Consider the following 19,184-nt stretch of genomic DNA (forward strand, 5'->3'; position numbering starts at 1 on the left):
ACCCAACATTCTCTGTGGGTATGATTAGCAGGTTTACCAGGGGTACTATGGATCTGACATACTTGGTCCAGAATTTTGTTGAGGCTGGACAGTTCATCCCTGGTGCCTTTAGGGGGCGGCTTTTGACCTGGCCGAGAGCTTTTGAATCCGGCATTTACTGTCGTGCCCTTCGTGCTGTCTTCTTTATTCCGGCGTTTGTTGTTGCTGTTGCGCCGTGATCTCCCGTTTCCATCTCTAACTTCAGATGTACTGGGGTCGCTGGTGCTGCATTTGGCTAGCCAGCTGTCCTCACCCGCGCAAAAGCGGGTCATGAGGTTTGTTAATGCGGCCATTGTTCTCGGCTTATTTTGGCCGAGGTGTCTGGCGAGCCATTCGTCACGGATGCTATGCCTGAAAGCTGCCAAGGCTTCGGCGTCCGGACAGTTGACAATCTGGTTCTTTTTAGTAAGAAACCTGTTCCAAAGCTTTCGGGCTGACTCTCCGGGCTGTTGAGTTATATGACTCAAATCGTCCGCATCCGGAGGTCGGACATAAGTCCCTTGAAAATTTTCCCGAAAGGCGTCTTCGAGCTCTTCCCAACTTCCAATGGAGCTTTCGGGGAGGCCTTTGAGCCAGTGACGAGCTGGCCCTTTGAGCTTGAGGGGTAAGTACTTGATGGCGTGGAGATCATCTCCTCGAGCCATATGGATATGGAGGATGTAGTCCTCAATCCAGACCCCAGGGTCTGTTGTTCCGTCGTATGCCTCTATGTTTACGGGCTTGAATCCCTCTGGAAATTCATGGTCCAGCACCTCATTGGTGAAACATAGGGGGTGTGCGGCACCCCTGTAGCTGGGTGTACCGCATTGTTCGGATGTTTGTTGTGTTGCATTGTATGCTGGGGCGCGCTTGCGTGGTCCATAGATGGATCTTGCTGCACCGTCCTTTGGGTGCGAGCCCTCGCATGGGTTGCGTGTTGTATTGTGAGCGGCGTTGTATGCCGCTCTGTGTTGGTAGAGGGGTTGTCTATCCGACCAGGTGGCTGCTCTAATATTTGGTTGTGGGGGGTCTGAGGCCTCCTCATCGAATTCGGGTAGCAGCTTCCGCTTTGGGTAGCTCTTGGAGGGGCGATTGTCGCCGTACCTTGCTGCTGTGTTGAGTATTTTACTCCATCTGATTTGGAGTGTGTCTTGCGCGGCCTTGAGCCTTTGCTTCTGCTTTTTCAGACTCCTCGCGGTGGCAACAAGCCTTTTACGGGTAGTCTTCTTCTCCGGGTGCCTGTCCGGCGTTATGTTGTCCGGACCATTATCCTTGATAGGATTTGTTTGTTCGGTTTGATTATCCAGATTGCCATTATCCGGCAGCGGTTCGCCCTGCTCCAGCGCTGGGTCTGTGTGATCGCTATTTGAGGCGGGATTTGGGGCGGCGCTTGCGTCGCCGCTTTGACTGCTTTTCGAGGGAACAAGCCTTCGGTGCGTCCTTCCGCTCCTCATCGTCATCTTTTGGTGCGTCCACCATGTATACGCCATATGACGAGGTGGCGTTCCAGGGCCCAATAGGCGCTGGTTCTTCATCGTCTCCTTCATCGGTGTCCATACCGTCGATGTCTTCGGAGTCCAAGTCGAGCATGTCGGTTAAATCGTCGACAGTGGCTACAAAGTGGGTGGTGGGCGGGCTTTGAATTTCTTCATCGTCCGTATCCCAATCTCGCTAACCATAGTCCGGCTAGGGCTCTCCTGATAAAGAGAGAGACTTTAGTGATTTCATAATATCGCCAAAGGGCGAGTGCTGAAAGATGTCCGCGGCAGTAAACTCCATGATCAGCGCCCAATCGGATTCGATCGGCAGAGGCGCGAATGGTTCGGAGTCCGGAGAGGAGTCCGGCTCCTTGGAATCACGAGTCTCGCGGAGTGCGGGGCTGGTGTTCGGCTCGATCGCCGCTAGGATCATAGCCCCCGAGGCGGCGTCCATCCACCCATCCTCGATCGGTGCAGTTGGCTCCGAATTAAGGGTCGAAGCCGATGCGGGTGCGGCCTTCAGGGCACTGTTAGGCGGCAGAGCTAGATCATGCTTGTCATGGCAGTGCGGCGCGCTCGGCAGTGGCTCGAATCCATCGAAGATCAAGTCCCCGCGGATGTCAGCCATGTAGTTTAAACTTACAAATCTGACCTGACGGCCAGGGGCATAGCTTTCGATCTGCTCCAGATGGTCAAGTGAATTGGCCCGCAGTGCAAAGCCGCCAAAGACAGAGATTTGTCCGGGGAGACAAGTTTCACCCTGGACCGCATCACTATCGATGATCGTAGGAGCCATCAAGCCTGACGGTGATGACACAGAGGAACCCTATATGAAAGCACCAATGTCGGTGTCAAAACCGGCGGGATCTCGGGTAGGGGGTCCCGAACTGTGCGTCTAGGCCGAATGGTAACAGGAGGCAAGGGACACGAAGTTTTACCCAGGTTCGGGCCCTCTCGACGGAGGTAAAACCCTACGTCCTGCTTGATTAATATTGATGATATGGGTAGTACAAGAGTAGATCTACCACGAGATCGGAGAGCCTAAACCCTAGAAGCTAGCCTATGGTATGATTGTTGTTCTGTATGTTGTCCTACGGACTAAAACCCTCCGATTTATACAGACACCGGAGAGGGTTAGGGTTACACAAAGTCGGTTACAATGGTAGGAGATCTGCATATCCGTATCGCCAAGCTTGCCTTCCATGCCAAGGAAAATCCCTTCCGGACACGGGACGAAGTCTTCAATCTTGTATCTTCATAGTCCAGGAGTCTGGCTGAAGGTATAGTCCAGCCACACGGACACCCCCTAATCCGGGACTCCCTCAGCGGCCCCGTGTCTTGGACGCTTGGAGGCTTGATCGGCCTGTACTTTTTCTGAAGTGCCAGGGGAAGCTGGCTAGGCTACCCGTGGTCATTTACTCCGACAGTAGTCCCCGAAGCTGATTGGGCTCCGAGGCAGAAAAAAGTCGAGGAGCTCAATCAGCTTCCTTTCTTGAGGAGCCGGGAATTAGAAGCCGGTTTTGACTAGGCGCGCTGTCTCTTAGAGATCTCGAAGTTTGAAGGCGGGCGCCAGTCGGCGCGCGAGTCCGGCTGTGAACTGACCGCTCGTCGTCTGCGCGCCACATGGCATCCTCCGGCTGGAGGGGCCTGCCAGCCCACGCGTGTGACGGGACACCGCCGCAGTCTGGGGCCCACCACTATAGGGCCTCGGCCCACGCGCAGATCTTCTGTGGCCTGGATGGACCGCACGTGCCCCAGCGGCGGTTTCCCCACACCGTAATGGCGCAATAATTACGGTGCGTGGGGGAGTGGGTGCAGTTAATCCCACATCCCCCCACGTCCTGCCTCCTCGGCTTCGCCGCACGAGGCTATAAGTAGGGGGAGAGGAGGGGAGCGCCAAACGCTCTCGCGCTCTCCCTCGCTCTGCCCCCTCCTTCTTCTTCCTCCTCTTGTCATGACAGCTACCTGTCGCCGCTCGGCCTTCCTGCCAATCTTCTTGGCTCGCCGTCGCTTCGTCGCAGTTGGGTTGTGCACCCTCCTTTCGCCGCACCTTTCTCACCGCCGCGCCGTACCCAAGGCGTTGTCGAGCTCCTGGGACGGCTCCAACGTCCACGACGACTTCCTCCGTCGGACGTGGCGGCTGCCGGGCGCGGATCTCGTGTGGGTCCGCCTCGCGCCGGAGAGGGAAATCTCGCCGGCGCCGGAAGAGGACGAGCGGGTAATCTTCTGCTCGCACTACCTGCGTGGCTTCGGCCTGCCGGCGAGCGGGTTCCTCCGCTCGTTCCTTGAATTTTATCATCTCCAGCCACATCACCTCACTCCCAACACGGTGATGCTGCTGTCGGCCTTCGTCACCCTGTGCGAGGGTTTTCCTGGCGTCCTCCCCACTCTTAAACTGTGGGGAGAGTTCTTTCAGTGCAAGCTCGGCACCGTTGTCGCGGGCGTGCCCACCTCATGCGGTGCCTTCATCGCCATGCGGAGGGCGAGCGACAACAACCCGTTTCCGGTCCAGGTCCCGCTGATCCAGTCGGTGAAGCTCTGGCAGAAGTCCTACTTTTATGTGAAGAATATTGCTCCGCAAGGCGACTTCGTCAACCTGCCGGCTTACATAGCCGGCCCGCCGGCTGGGAGGCAACCTTCATGGTCCTTCCGGTCCAGGTCGCTGTCTCCGGGCGGGTCCGCCTCTGTTGCCCGGCTCCGGGTGATGATCCAGTCGGAGGGTCTGTCCGGGGCCGACCTGGTGGCTGCCTTCGTGGAGCGCTGGGTGCTCCCGCTCCAGGGCCGACCTCATATGATCTGCCAGATGAGCGGCCACTTCGACCCGTGCCGACTAAGCACCAAGGAGATGCCTCACGCCGAGGTGTCTTATATGGTGAACTACATTTCCAACTACAAGCTCACCGAGGAGTGGCAGTATGGCAAGGTGCTGTACTCTCGCGCCAATCCTCCGCCGGTGGTAAGTTTCTCTTCCTCTTTATCTTTTCTTGTTGCCGAGTTCATGGTGGCCAACTCATGACCAGCCGGCCTTTCTTTGGCAGAACCCCATGATTCCGCCAGCAGCTGGGGCCGCAGGGGTGGAACGCCAGTTCCTCCCCAACCGTACTATGGACGATGTAGACGACCCAGACCTAGGGGCGGCCGCCATGGAAGACGACGTCGTGGGGGAAGGTGGCGACGCAGGCGGGTCCGGGCTCGGGGCCGGCTTCGAGGACTGGCCAGATGATGACGAGGCCGAAGTCATCATGCGCCGCCGACCGGCGGCCGATCACCATGGTGCGGGCCCATCCGCCGGGCCGACCGCGTCGACCCACTTCGGCAGTCGGCCGAAGAAGCCCAAGAGCACCGCCGCGGCGACCAAGCGCGATGAGGCGGCCGCGAAGGCAGCCCGCTTCCGCAAGGTGGTGAAGCAGCCGCAGGCGGTCTCAGCGTAAGTGTCGCTGTTCTCATGCCTTTCTTTTTTCTTCTTCTTCGGTTGATGTTTTTCCAAACCCTTTTTCTCAATTTATCAAACAAGGCCCCTCTTTCCCTTGGGCGAGTCCCGGCCGCCTCCATAGTCGGAGCCGTAGGAGGGTCTTCAAGCTCGCGCCGGGTAGATCCCCGCGCCGACCTCCTAGAGGCGACGGAGCGGAACGCGCGGAAAGCGCGGGAGGAGCGGGAGGCGGAGGAGCGGAGGGCGGCTCAGGAGGCGGAGCAGAAGTCGGCGGAGGCGCGAGCCGTCGCGGCCGCCAAGGCCCAAGCGGAGGCCGCAGATGTGGAGAGGGAGGCGGAGGCCCCACAGAACCAGCCTCCGCAGTTCGTCATTCCCCTCCACGTCGCGGCTCCCGACACCCCTGTGCCCCCGCTGGAGGAGGCCGGCCGCGGCCAGCCGGAGATGGAGAGGGAGGCGGCGCCATCACTGCCGACTGGAGCGGGCCGAGGAGGTCGGCCTGAAGTGCCGCCAGCGCAGCCGGCTTGGGGCGAGCCGACCGTGGGAGGGGATCTTGTGATCTCGTCATCGCTTCGCCGACGCGCGGGGAAGGCGACTTCAGCGCCGGACGCGCAGAAGACCATGGATGCCGGCTCATCGGCCCAGGACCTAGAAGCGGCCAGCGACAGCTCGCCCGGGTGGATGCCGGGCGGCGGGACAGCCGTGCTGAATGTGGCGGCGCAGGACGTCCGGAACCGGCTTCAGGCCCAAGCCACCGCGCAGAAGCAGTACACCCAGGAGTTTCTCACGACGCGGTCGGTTATTCGGGTGAGTCCTCCTACTCCTTTGATTGCTTTTAATTTCTTCCATGGGGGCGCGTCAGCGCACCCACTGGGTGTAGTCTCCGAGTTTCGAGCCGGCTGCTGAGCAGGGGGCTTGGAACTTATTGGAAAGCTTGATTACCATCTTGTTCTTACTCACGTCCCTTGTCTTCTCTGCAGGAGTACCACAACCTCCGCGCGGCCGCCTTCAACTCCCAGGCCCAGGAGTTGAATCAGAAAGCCACCGATCTGACTGAGAGCCGGAGTAAGCGCTTCGTTTTTCTTTTAAGTGGGGGTGCGTCAGCGCACCCACTAGGTGTAGTCCCCAAGATTCAGGCCGACTACCGAGTAGTCGGGTCGGATCTTTTCCTGACGACTTCTTTCTTTATATTGCAGGGGCCAATGCTGACTTGAGGAGCCAGCTGAGCGGAGCCCAGACCGCCCTTTGTGCCAAGGAGGCCGAGTGCACCGCCCTGGCTCAAGAGCGTGACCACCTGGCCAAGAAGCTGGCCGACCAGGAGGAGAGCCACAAGGCGGCCCTGAAGGCGGCGCAGGACAACGAGGCCGCCCTCAAAGCCGAGTACGAGACTGAGGCGACAAACTGGGCCGAGATGAGGCAGGCGCTGAGCCAAGGCTACAGCGGGGTTGAAGACTTGATTGATGGTAGGCCGCCTTCTTCTTTGCTTCCTTGCCTGCCTTCTACTATCTGATTCATTTTTTGATTTTGTGTCACTCGTTTCCTCTTTGTGCAGATTACTTCCCCGGCTACTCAGCCGCCGCCACCCAAGACATCGAGGCCTACCGCGTCGCGCGACGGCAGGCGGGGGCCGAGATTGCGCCGAATGCCAGCCGGTCACTTGAGGAGCAGCTTCTGGGGCTTCAAGCCCGCCTGCAGCCGGCCCATCATATGCTCCGCCGTCTTCAGCACGTCAGAGTGCAAGTGCTGGTCGCCCTCTGGCCTGGCGAGGTGATTCCGCGCACCCCAAGTCGGACCACCGACTGGCTGGAGGTCGCAGTCGGCCGCTTCGAGGCTTGGAAGGCATCAGCGGCCCGCTCCGCCGCTGGGCGGGCTCCGGAGTTCGTCCGGGCTTGGTATCCTGGGCTGAACTTGGACCAGCTGAGCACCTGGCGGCAGGAGGCTGACGAGGAGCTGGAGGCGGTGCGGCCGGCTATCATCCAGCGCGCCTCGACGATCGCCGAGTATACCGATACCAGCGCCTTTGCTCCTAAGGTGGATGACGCCGGCGCCGCTCAGCCGGAGGAGTGGTTCGGGCTGAACCCGGCCGAAGGTGAGGACTCGGCGGAGGAGATTGCCTCCAGTGATGAGGGCGAAGAGGAAGAGTGAGAGGATGACGAAGACGCTGCGCCGGATGATGAAGCGACCAGCCCGCCTCAGCTTGATCGTGCTTCCAACAACGATGCCGAGACTCGCCAGCCGGTCACTCCTCCAGCCGACACCGCCGACTCCGCCAACCTACCCAACTCACCTGTTGTTCCCCTGGCTTGATCCGCCATCCTAGCTTTCCTGCTTGTTACTTCTTTGAACAATCTTTTAAATTTGCGCAGTTCCACCCACTGGGGGTGTATTCAGACTATGTTGAATGCTGGCCTTTCGAAGGTCTTTTCTGTAAATATTATGCATGTGTTTGGCTTCCGTTTATGTTTGCTTTTTATCCTTTGGCTTTTTCCTTTGCCGCCTTCCCTTGGCCATCGCCTTCCCAGCCGGACAGCTGCTCTGCAGTCTGTGGCTGGAGAAGGACTTGGTGCTTTTGGGAAGGCAAGTACTTGAGCTTTTTCAGATTTGCAGCAAGGTGAACGGGAAGCCGGCCAGCCGACTGCTCTGGTAGTCGGCTGGCGGGGTGGGAGGCTGGCTCATGTTATATAAGTTCGTTAGTCCTTAGCCGTTTTTCGCATGGGCATCCTTTCCTGCCCTTGGCTCTTGCCAGTCGGACAGTCGTTTCTTCGATCTGCGACTTTTAGCAAGAGGGGGCTTGGGTGCCGGCACACTACTTGTCTGGCTGCAGGTGGAACTTCAGATATAACTTGAGGTGGCGAGTCCCCGGGCCGACTGGTCGAACCCGGTGCCGGACGAGGAAGGCAAGTGTAGCAACATAATCGTATGCATGATACTCATCTTCCATAGATAAAAGAGGGTAGTTCCCGAGTACTCCTCGGGGCACCCCTTGTCTCGTACTTAGTACAAAAGGTAGCGTGCTATGTACTGCTTTTTAACTATAAAATCTTCGGGGAGATTGGCGTTCCACGGTCGGTCCGACTCCTTGCCGGAATCGTCTCTCTTGCGTGCCTTCGGCTTCTGCGCGTCAATTAGGTAGTAGGAGTCGTTGCCTAAAGCTCTGCTGATGATGAAGGGGCCCTCCCAAGGGGCCGAGAGCTTGTGCTGGCCGGCTGTTCGCTGGATCAGCTGGAGCACAAGACGCCCTCTTGGAAAGATCTTGGCTTGACCTTCCGGCTGTGGTAGCGACGCAGACCCTGCTGATAGATGGCGGACCGACTGAGAGCTAACAGCCAGCCCTCTTCCAGCAGGTCAACACCGTCTTCTCGTGCTTCCTTGGCTTCCGCCTCCGTGTACATGGTGGCCTGAGGCGAGTCGAACTCGGCCTACAATTTTGTTTTGGATAAATTCATGAATAAGCTTCCTGCTTATAAGGCCAACTTGCTCTCTCATGCAGCTAGGCTTGAATTGATTAGATCAGTTTTTTCTGGTATTCCTGTTTACTATATGGCTAATATTTTATTTCCTAAGAAGTTCATAGCCAAACTCACTGCTATTATTAGGAACTTTTGGTGGACAAGTATTAGAGAGCATAATTCGAGCAAAAGCTTGTGTCTTAGAGCTTGGAAGGATACTTGTTATTCTAAAAAAGAGGGTGGCCTTGGTATTAGGAACTTACAAGCCATTAATGAAGGCCTGATGCTTGCAGCTGCTTGGCGTATAGCGAAAGATTCTTCTTCCCATCTCCATCTTGTTCTTAAGTCCAAATACTTCCATGATTCTTCCATCTGGACTGCTAGCCCTTCTAATCCAAAATCAGCTTTTTGGTCCTCCATTCTCAAAATACTGCCCAAACTCAAAGCTCATTCTTTTTATCAGATTACTCAAGGTAATATTTCTATATGGAGTACCCCTTGGTGCTCGCATCGGAATGCTATTTATGATCATCTTATTATTCAACCTTCAGGATATAGTTACCCTTCTCTTGTTAAAGATCTTTGGGTTCCTGATAGGAAAGAATGGAATTCTACCCTTATTTACTCTCTTTTCCAACAACCTCTTGCTTCTACTATTATGCAGACTGATATTATTCAAGAGGACGGTCCAGATATTCTGTGTTGGGACCTTACCCCTAATGGTATTTGTACTTCTAAATCTACTTATAAGCTGTGTTTGCAGGATATTCATGCCAATCCTAGATTTGCACCTTCTCAGGTTTCTTTGCAGGTCAAGAATCTTCTAAATGAGGTCTGGAAACAAAAGATGATGATTCCCAGGGTAAAAACTTTTGCTTGGAGGCTTCTTAGAAAAGCTCTTCCCACAGGTTTGAGAGCTGGCCGCTTCTCCGTGCACATATCTCAACTTTGTAGCAGATGCGGTAAGCTTGAGGATGAGATGCATTTATTTTTTTCTTTGTGATTTTGCTAGAGCTGCTTGGTTTCTGAATCCTTGGTGCATTAGAATGGATATTTTAGTTCAAAGTAACCCTAATATTCACAGTATTTTCCTTGCTCTGATTAATATGAATCATCCTCATGCTTCTCTACCCAACATTCTCAACTTTATGTGGTGTCTTTGGAAAGCTAGGAATGATTATTTATTTAGTAGGAAAAAAATCTCTTCCTTATCATATTAACACTGCTGCCATAGCCCTGTGTAATGAACTCGATGATTCTATACATATTTCTTCTCAGCTCAAATCCAATGAGATGGTCGGTGTTTTACCTCTTACTAATCAGATTCCTATGCAGGGGAAAGTGATTAAGTCTGATCTTCAAGTTACAGGACCAAAAGTATACTCTGATGCAGCATTTAGATGCAAAAAAATTCCAGGCTTGACTCAAGGATCTGTTGCTACTGGAATTGGAATTTACCTCTCTTTACCACAAGTCCAATTGGAGGTCAATGTGCAGATCCAAGCTTCTACTGTTATCACAGATACACCTTTACAAGCTGAAACTTTGGCGCTTCTTTTGGTGGCTAGAGTGGCCAAACAGCTATGCATTTCTCAGCCCACTTTCCTCACTGACAATCTGTCTTTGGCGTCATGGGCGGCTAGCAGAAAGATTAAGGAATCTACTACTCCTTGGACTATAAGGAAAATTCTGGCTGACTTCTTCTGCTACTCCAAAGATCTTCAGTCCCAGGTGTTTCACATCTCTAGGGAGATCAATGGTATTGCACACAATGTAGCTCACCAGGTTCTAACATCAGTGGTAGAACCTGATATATGTTGTTTCGCTTCAGCTCATCGGAATATGACTTGCCTTGTAGTTTCTCTTCTCTCTACTTTTCAATTTCAGGGCTTTGTAATTCATGCTGTACGGTGTTTCTGAGCTGAAATAATAAAGTTTGGCGCCTAGTGCGCCTTTTGTTGTTCAAAAAAAAGAAATGGGAGGAGGTGGGGAGGGCTCCGGGGGATGCGTCGATGAGGGAAGAGAGAGAGAGAGAGAGGAGAGCCGTCGCCGAGATCCAGATCGAGCTCCTAGGCGCGGGGAGAGACCGTCCGTTTTTTCTTCGTGTGAGGGGTCGTCGTACGGTTCTTTTTCACGAGGGCGGTCATCATCTGTTTCTTTTTCTCGCGCGAGGGGGCATCGTTCTTGGGTGCGAGGGAGGTGGAAGGAGGACGAAAAAAAACCCGAATGAAGGTGGTGGGACGAAAGAAAACCTGGACGCAATTTACCAACTGCTCTATTAGGAATAGAAATTGTTGTTTTTTATTCCCACGGTCCTACCTATTAAAAATATGGTCAAGCAAAGAAACAGGGAGAGTCAAACAGAGACCTACATTTTTTATGGTCAAGCAAGGAAAAAAGAGAGTCAAACAGAGACGAAAAGAGTTTTTTTTTTAGTAAAGGTTGAAAGGAAAAGAGTAGTCGTGATAAACCGAGCCGACATAGTTCGGTCGCATAACAGCCCACTACGATAACTTAATAGGCCAAGTGCTTAAGATACATAGCCCAGCAGGCCCACGTTCGAAAACCCTAGATGTTCCGCGGCACCTATATATACACCAGCCGTAGGGATCAGGAAGCATCGCCCAGCCCCCACCGCCCGCTGCCTTCGGTTTGTTTCTTGAGCTCGAGTTTTCGATTTGCTTCTCCCCGTATTGCTTCGTCCAAATCTTCCCTTTCTTCCTTGCTGGTTTAGTAGTTTGACGAGTTCTTGGTTGGGGATCCATGGAAGCAAGTGATGATAGCAAGACAGGGACATCAGAACCCTTCGGGGTTATGACAGACTACGTCTATAATGGGAATCTCTCTGATGTTTTCGATTTCCCAAGCCAGATAGATATGTTTGAGTTGCTATAGTTGTTTCTTTCAGATCTGCTCTTTTGGGTTTGCTCGTATTCTTTCGAATCCTCTTTCTCGTTCGAGGCAGTTCAGAGCTTGGATGGGAATCCGTGAAGCAGGTGATGACAATCAGACAGGGACATCAGAACCATCTAATGGTTATGATATACCAAGTCTAATGGGAATCTCTCTGATGTTTCTGTTTTCCAAGTCGATTCGAGTTTTTGATTCGTTTTTTCATGGGATTTGATTGGCTGCCGATGATGCATAAAAATGCACGTATTATCGGATTGTTCCATGACGATCAAACACATTGTCACAACCACTGAGGCAGCTACTTCCAAGTTAATGGCTATTATTCTGATTTCTATTTTCTGGTTTTTTTGATTCGTGGATTGGGGCGAACTGCCTGTGATGGTGTTAAATATACTTTGCAGCTTCAGCTATGAAAAGAACCTACAATCTGAGGCTTTTGCATCCAATCCATTGTTTATCACTCAATCTATTTTACCCTTTTTACCTAGTTTGGATCTTGCTCTTGATTTAGGAGATCAACGAATATACTGGTCCTGGTACTTAAAACACCTAAAAATTGGGAGCTGTTCACCTGTTAATTACTATTAAAATAATTGGTAACTAGGTTCATGGAATTCCTCGGCACTCAGATTATCTATGGCTTCACAGTGTTCATCTGTACTTCCACAATTTTCCCAGGATTTTGCTCCCCATATCTCTGATGGCTATACCCTTTCTATTGACCCTGCCGTTGTCTTTGTGTCTCTGCCTCCCTCAGCGCAGTTTTTCTGCTGTCGCTTGAGCAGAACGACCAGGACTGCAATCCTCGCGCAGGCCTAAGAAAATGAAAAATATGCTAAACTAAAGCAAAAATAATAGAGATCCTAATACAGACATCTTGCTTACATCCCTGGGCTTTCTGAGCCGACTGTTCTTTTTGACCCGGGATCCGCCTCTGTAGACGACCAGCTGCAGTTTGCCTACATCCCTGGGCTGCCCAGCTTCATTGCGTGAGTGCCTCTCCAGCGCTGTCTTTGTTAGGTCCAGTAGCGGTAGTTTCAGCCTGCAGTGTTGTAACGTTGAAAATGTTCAAGGACACATTGTGAAGACTAAGATACTGTAATCGACTGTTCTATGTTATATAGTGGAACCGTCAATTAATGATCATCAATCTGAAGCATCGTGTTATATAGTGGGAATCGGTTGGTGGCTGTATGATGTCCTGACGAGGTGTTCCCTTCTTGGTTTGCTGTCCTTTGGCGGCTCTGCTGACTGAGAGTTTTGTCATTGATCTATTTGTTGGGATCTATTTGTTGTCCTTGGGCGCCATGTTTTGTTAATCATTGATGCAAAGCTTGGATCTATAGACCTCTCATTGTTTTGTTGACGGGGAGTTTCTTTGTCGTCGATCACAGGATACACCTCATAGTCGGCAATAGAACTCCTCAGAAGACGGATATGGCAGCCTTGGGGAAAGCACAGAGGAAAAATATGGTACTCTAGAGGAAGACTCAGAAGAAGATTCATACGGCGAATACGAGATCCCAGAGTATACCTGGCCAAACCTTTGGCTGGGCCGGGCTTTGGGTTGGGCCTAGCCAAGCCGGAGGCAAAAAACCTAGGCCTGGGCCTGGCTGGGCAATTGTGCCTGGGCTGAGTATGTAAAAGCCTGCCGGGCGCAAAAATGGTGGGCCCGAGCCCGACCTAAGAGTAGCGTCGGGCCAGGTCAACCGGGTTCGGCTTCCTATGGCCAGGACTATCCCAGAGGAAGATTCCATCTTAAAAATAGAGGGTTTGATTCAACATTGAGGAACAAAAGAATTTATTGGAGGTTTTTTTTCATTCTTCAAGAACTTCATATCTTGGCGAGATTTGACAATAGTATTATTGGAGTGGATACACACACAAAAAAAATACAAGAAGTCAACTACGTGGACTGGTCCGAGTGAAGAGAAAAAAAGCCATACGGGACTCCAAATATTTTTGGAGATATTCATTTTAGCAGATAAGATAATTAGTTGGCTGTTTCATACCGCTAGAAAGACAAAAAAAGATTCTAAGGAATAAAAAAAGGAAAAATTGGGGCTATGTTCAATGGAAAAAAATTCTCAAGAGCAGGAAAAGGGTTTTGTTTCCATTTGCCCTACACGGCATATGAAATGGATGAAGGAAGAAATTTAGCAACACTTTTCCCACAGGATCTCTTGAAGAAGAAAATAATCACCAAATTCGATTTGTCAATTTTATTTCTTAAGAAATATCAAGTTAACTGAAAGATTTTATCACACAAATAGTCAGTTTTGTTACCTACCTTGGCATATGAAATGGATGAAGGAAGAATTTTAGCAACACATTTGCCACAAGATCCAATATCAATTCTTTTTATTCCAAGGCGAAGATTGAATCACTTAGCCAACATCCAGAAGCATCCCAATGTTGGGCCCTTAGGCCCTATTGTAGCTATTTCTAAAAGAAAAGGCCGGTGCTCCCCTTGTTGAGGTAAGAGCACTTTGTTGAATCAAAATAAAGAATACCACTCTTTGATGATTTTGTCGGCATCCAACTGTTCTTGAATTGGTTTATTCAAGAATTCAAAACATCCGAATGTGATAAAAGAATGGAATCCAAGAATTCCTATTTGAGAAATTTTTAGGCCCTTAGACGCTATTGTAGCTTTATGTTGCATTTTTCTTCATTTTACCATTTACTAACGCATTTTGGGCCTTTAGGCGCTATTGTAGCTATTTCTAAAGAGTTTAAAACAAACCTTCCAAGCACTTAAAGAACTTAAATACTCTTTAATAGATTAAAAGAAAAGGATCTCTAATTTCGATAGTAACATAATGTTGGATCCATTCCTTTTGAATTGTCGTTGTGCTGGAACTATGGTGACATCCAGAAGTAATGGGGGACAGATGTGGTTTTCCTGTCTGAACACAGTTAAGACAGAAAAGTTGAGGTAAAAACTTAAGATGGACATGGTGAAAGTTCATGAGAGTGCAGGCGCAAGCGGTGGCTTGCTCATGTTTTGGCATAACCCGATTACCATCCAAGGACAAGAGGAAAAATTTCATTGATGTGCTAGTGGGTAGCTTGTCGGGGGAGACGTGGAGATTTACAAGCTTCTATGGGGAGCCAAAGTTGGAAGATAAGCACCTGTCTATCTCAGTACTCTCTATCTGTAGATTCGTGTACTGTGGCTAGTTGCAGGTGATTTTAATGAGATTATATTCTCATGAAAAGGAGGGAGGGGCGCCACGGCCGATGAGTATGATGGAGAGATTCGGAGATGCTTTAGTAATATGTGAGTTGGAAGATATGGGGTCCTCAGGAGATCAATTCACTTGGCGAAGGAGGAGGTTATGTGAATATCTTGATAAGGCTATGTGTAATGGGCAATTTCATGATCTCTTTCCGCATGCTAAGGTGGTTAATGCAGCACACATAAAATCTGACCATGGACTGGTCTTTGTGGACATAGAGGGCGATGTGCCAGGTGACCAGAAGCGCGTGTATGTGAAGAAATTTGAGGCAAGGTGGCTAGTGCAGGGGAATATTATGTAGCTAGTAACAGATGCATGGGAGCACACGAATCCTGCGACATCTTTGTCAGCGCGTACGATAGTTGTTCATGCAGCCATGCATGACTGAGATAGGGAGATCCTAAAGGCATGACTAGGATAGAGAGATCTTGAAGGCGCCTCATCGCTGCCTGAGCTCAAGGTTGAGTTGGAATAGCTGCGGTTGGACCCCCTCACTGAAGAGGTGGCAAATAGGCAGCAATAACTACTCATTGAAATAGAGGAAAACTTGGAAATGGGCGAAATTTATTGGGTACATGGGAGTCGTGCGAATTGGCTGAAGTTTGGCGCTAGGAATACCAATTTGTTTAACAATTTTGCAGCAACTCGTAAGAAGATGAATCATATCAGGAAACTGTTGGATGAATAAGGAGTTTGGAGAGAAGATAATGAGTCGATGAGTAGCTTAGCGAATACTTTTAGAATCTTTTCTCTTCAAAAATTAATGTATCGAACGAGGATGTTTTAAATAAAGTAAAAAACGGTGTTACAAGCTACATGAATGAGTCTCTGCTTGCTCCTTACTGAGGATGAAGTCAAAAAAGTATTATTCAGTATAGGTGATTTGAAGGCTCCGGATCCAGACGGTCTACATGCCATCTTCTACAAGAATTCTGGTCGGTCCTTGGAGGAGATTTGGTGAAGGAAGTGCTTGAGGCTGTTAATACAGAAGTCATTCCGAATGGGTGGAATTCCACAATGATTGTACTCATTCCAAAAGTGGATAATCCAGAGAAGATTTCAGAATTTAGGCCCATCAGTTTATGCAACGTGGTGTAAAGGTAATCTTAAAGATGTTGGCAATGAGACTAAAGTTACTACTCCCTGACATTATAAGTGAGACTCAAAGTGCTTTTGTTCCTAGACGTATCATCACTGGCAATGTTATAGCGGCATATAAGTGCTTACACACAATGAAAAAAGGAACAAAAGGAAATTTTGGGACTTGTGCTGTTAAATTGGATATGCACAAAGCTTACAACCGTGTTGAATGGGTTTTTCTGGAGGCTATTCTTGGGAAGCTTGGTTTTGATCCTAGATGGATCCAATTATTAATGTCATGTGTTAGATCAGTGGCGTACAAGGTACGCTTTAGTTCAAATGAGACCCTTCCTTTTTCACCGACCAGAGGGTTGAGGCAAGGAGATCCCCTATCACCCTACCTCTTCCTATTTTGTGACGAAGGTTTATCGACTTTCATTGCTCATGAAGAGTCAGTGGGTGCATTAAATGGTGTTTAGGTGTGTCAAGATTCCCCAACAATTCCCCATTTACCATTCACTAACGATTCTCTTATCCTAATGAGAGCGGATTCTGCAAATGCTACATCTCTTAAACGGGTATTGGACGACTATAGTGCGGTATCCGGGCAAATGCTAAGCGTGGCCAAGTGCTCAATTTTTTAGTCCAAATATGGATGTGGAAGTGAAGGCTCAAGTACGTCAGACCTTGAATATAATGACGGAATCCCTCTCAAAAAAATACCTAGGACTACCTTCCATGATTGGGCTAGACAGGGTTGATTGTTTCAAACATATCATTGAAATAATTCTGGCAATGGTCAATGGATGGAAGGAAAGAGCCCTCTCTTATGGAGGGTAAGGAAGCTTTGTTGAAACCGGTGGCCCAAGCCATCCCAACATATGCGATGGGTGTTTTCAAATTCACCAAAAAAATCTGCAAGGGGATCACTGATGCAATGTCACAATATTGGTGGGGTGATGAGGAGAACTAGCGAAGGATGCATCGGTTTGCGTGGTGGAAAATGTGTGTGCCAAAAGAGAGGTGGTATGGGGTTCAGAGATGTGCATAGTTTTAATCTAGCAATGCTAGCTAAGCAATGTTGGAAGCTGATTGAAAATTATGATTCACCCTATGCAAGAGTATTGAGAGCAAGATACTATTCGAGTGGTGACTTGTTAAACTATGAATTGAAAAAAGGGTCATCCTATGTGTGGTGATGTATTTGGTCAGGCATCCAAACATTCAAGAAAGGATGTATCTGGAGAGTGGGAGATGGAGCAAAGATCAACATCTAGAATGATTGTTGGATACCAAATAGTGCCACAAGGAAGGTTATAACTAGGCGAGGTAGCCAACTCTTGACCAAAGTGTGTAATCTAATCAACCCAACTATGGGTAAGTGGGACGAGATGCTAATTCGAGAGAGCTTCTTGAAATAGAAGCGGAGAGAATATTGCAAATTCCAATTTTCCATCAAGAGACAGGAGCTTTTGTGGCTTGGCATTTGACGGAAAATGGTAGATTTTCTGTAAGTTCAGCGTACTACAAACAGTGGGAATAGTATGTTGCCGCTGAGAATCATGGTACAAATCGGAATAGCTCCTCTTTCCATCCTATTTGGCGCAAGCAATGGAGTTGAAGCTTCCGGGGAAGATTAAAAATTTTGTTTGGAGGTGCCTGCATAATGCTATTCCGACAACGTCTTGGTAAACTGCCACATCGGCTCAAATTCAGAATGCCCGATCTATAATGCCTGGGCGGAGGATATAGCGCATGTGTTGTTTAAATGTGGTAGAGCCAATGCAGTATGGAACTCGCTGAGCATCAGAGGAGAGGTGGACTTTGCATGGCGGTTAGACCGGTCGGGGCCAGCTGATACGTCTCCGTCGTATCTATAATTTTTGATTGTTCCATGCCAATATTCTACAACTTTTACATACTTTTGGCAATTTTTTACACTATTTTTGGGACTAACATATTGATCCAGTGCCCAGTGCCAGTTCCTGTTTGTTGCATGTTTTTTGTTTCGCAGAAAATCCATATCAAACGGAGTCCAAACGAGATAAAAACTTACGGAGATTTTTTTGAAATATATGTGAATTTTGGGAACTAGAATCAATGAGAGACGATGCTCGAGGGGCCCACGAGGGTGAGGGGCGGGCCCTAGGGGGTAGGGCGCACCCTGGGCCCTCGTGGCCACTCTGTAAGGCGGTTGGTGCCCTTCTTTCGCCGCTAGAAAGCCAATATCCATATAAAAAATATGTCCAAATTTCAGCCCAATCGGAATTTCGGATCTCCGGGAATTTAAGAAACGGTGAAAGGGCAGAATCGGGGAACGCAGAAACAGAAGGAAACAGAGAGAGAGAGAGATCCAATCTTCGGAGGGGCTCTCGCCCCTCCGCCGCCATGGAGGCCATGGACTGATACGTCCATTTTGCATCATGCTTTTATACCGATATTTATTGCATTATGGGTTGTTATTACACGTTATGTCACAATACTTATGCCTATTCTCTCTTATTTTACAAGGTTTACATGAAGAGGGAGAATGCCGGCAGCTGGAATTCTGGGCTGGAAAAGGAGCAAATATTAGAGACCTATTCTACACAACTCCAAAAGTTCTGAAACTTCACGGAAGTTATTTTTGGAATTAATAAAAATACTGGCGAAAGAATCCACCAGAGGGGCCCACACCCTGGCCACGAGGGTGGGGGCACGCCCTACCCCCCTGGGCGCGCCCCCCTGCCGTGTGGGTCCCCTGGCAGGCCTCCGGTGCCCATCTTCTGCTATATGAGGTCTTTTACCCTGGAAAAAAAATCATAAGCAAGCTTTCGGGAAGAAACTCCGCCACCACGAGGCAGAACCTTGGCGGAACCAATCTAGGGCTCCGGCAGAGCTGTTGTGGCGGGGAAACTTCCCTCTGGGAGGGGGAAATCATCGCCATCGTCATCACCAACAATCCTCTCATCGGGAGGGGGTCAATCTCCATCAACATCTTCACTAGCACCATCTCCTCTAAAACCGTTCATCTCTTGTATCCAATCTTTGTCCCAAAGCCTTAGGTTGGTACCTGTGGGTTGCTAGTAGTGTTGATTACTCCTTGTAGTTGATGCTAGTTGGTTTATTTGGTGGAAGATCATATGTTCAGATCCTTTATGCATATTGATACCCCTCTGATTATGAACATGAATATGATTTGTGAGTAGTTACGTTTGTTCCTGAGGACATGCATGTGAGAAGTCTTGCTATAAGTAGTCATGTGAATTTGATATTCGTTAGATATTTTGATGAGATGTATGTTGTCTCTCCTCTAGTGGTGTTATGTGAACGTCGACTACAAGACACTTCACCATTATTTGGGCCTAGAGGAAGGCATTGGGAAATAATAAGTAGATGATGGGTTGCTAGAGTGGCAGAAGCTTAAACCCTAGTTTATGAGTTGCTTCGTAAGGGGCTGATTTGGATCCATATGTTTCATACTATGGTTAGGTTTACCTTAATACTTTTTTTGTAGTTGTGGATGCTTGCAATAGGGGTTAATCATAAGTGGGATGTTTGTCCAAGAAAGGGCAGCACCCAAGCACCGGTCCACCCA

The 19,184-nt window shown here is 49.6% G+C and overlaps 2 non-coding genes and 2 pseudogenes across 2 annotated transcripts; all 4 read left to right on the plus strand.

Annotated features, from left to right (window-relative positions):
- Positions 1-11,138: 11,138 nt before the first annotated feature.
- On the plus strand, positions 11,139-11,227 carry LOC125511862 (small nucleolar RNA R44/J54/Z268 family; annotated as a pseudogene).
- Positions 11,228-11,361: 134 nt separating this feature from the next.
- Positions 11,362-11,449, plus strand: LOC147971987 (small nucleolar RNA R44/J54/Z268 family; annotated as a pseudogene).
- Positions 11,450-11,504: 55 nt separating this feature from the next.
- On the plus strand, positions 11,505-11,582 carry LOC147971988 (small nucleolar RNA snoR122). Its single transcript, XR_015606942.1, has one exon. It is a non-coding gene; the product is annotated as a small nucleolar RNA snoR122 (small nucleolar RNA).
- A 69-nt stretch (positions 11,583-11,651) lies between these two features.
- Positions 11,652-11,724, plus strand: LOC147971989 (small nucleolar RNA Z267). The gene has a single exon (XR_015606906.1). It is a non-coding gene; the product is annotated as a small nucleolar RNA Z267 (small nucleolar RNA).
- The last annotated feature ends 7,460 nt before the right edge of the window (positions 11,725-19,184 follow it).

The sequence above is a fragment of the Triticum urartu genome, chromosome 5A (genome assembly GCF_056163025.1).
Source record: "Triticum urartu cultivar PI428250 chromosome 5A, HENAU_Tu73, whole genome shotgun sequence".
Taxonomy (NCBI): Eukaryota; Viridiplantae; Streptophyta; class Magnoliopsida; order Poales; family Poaceae; genus Triticum; species Triticum urartu.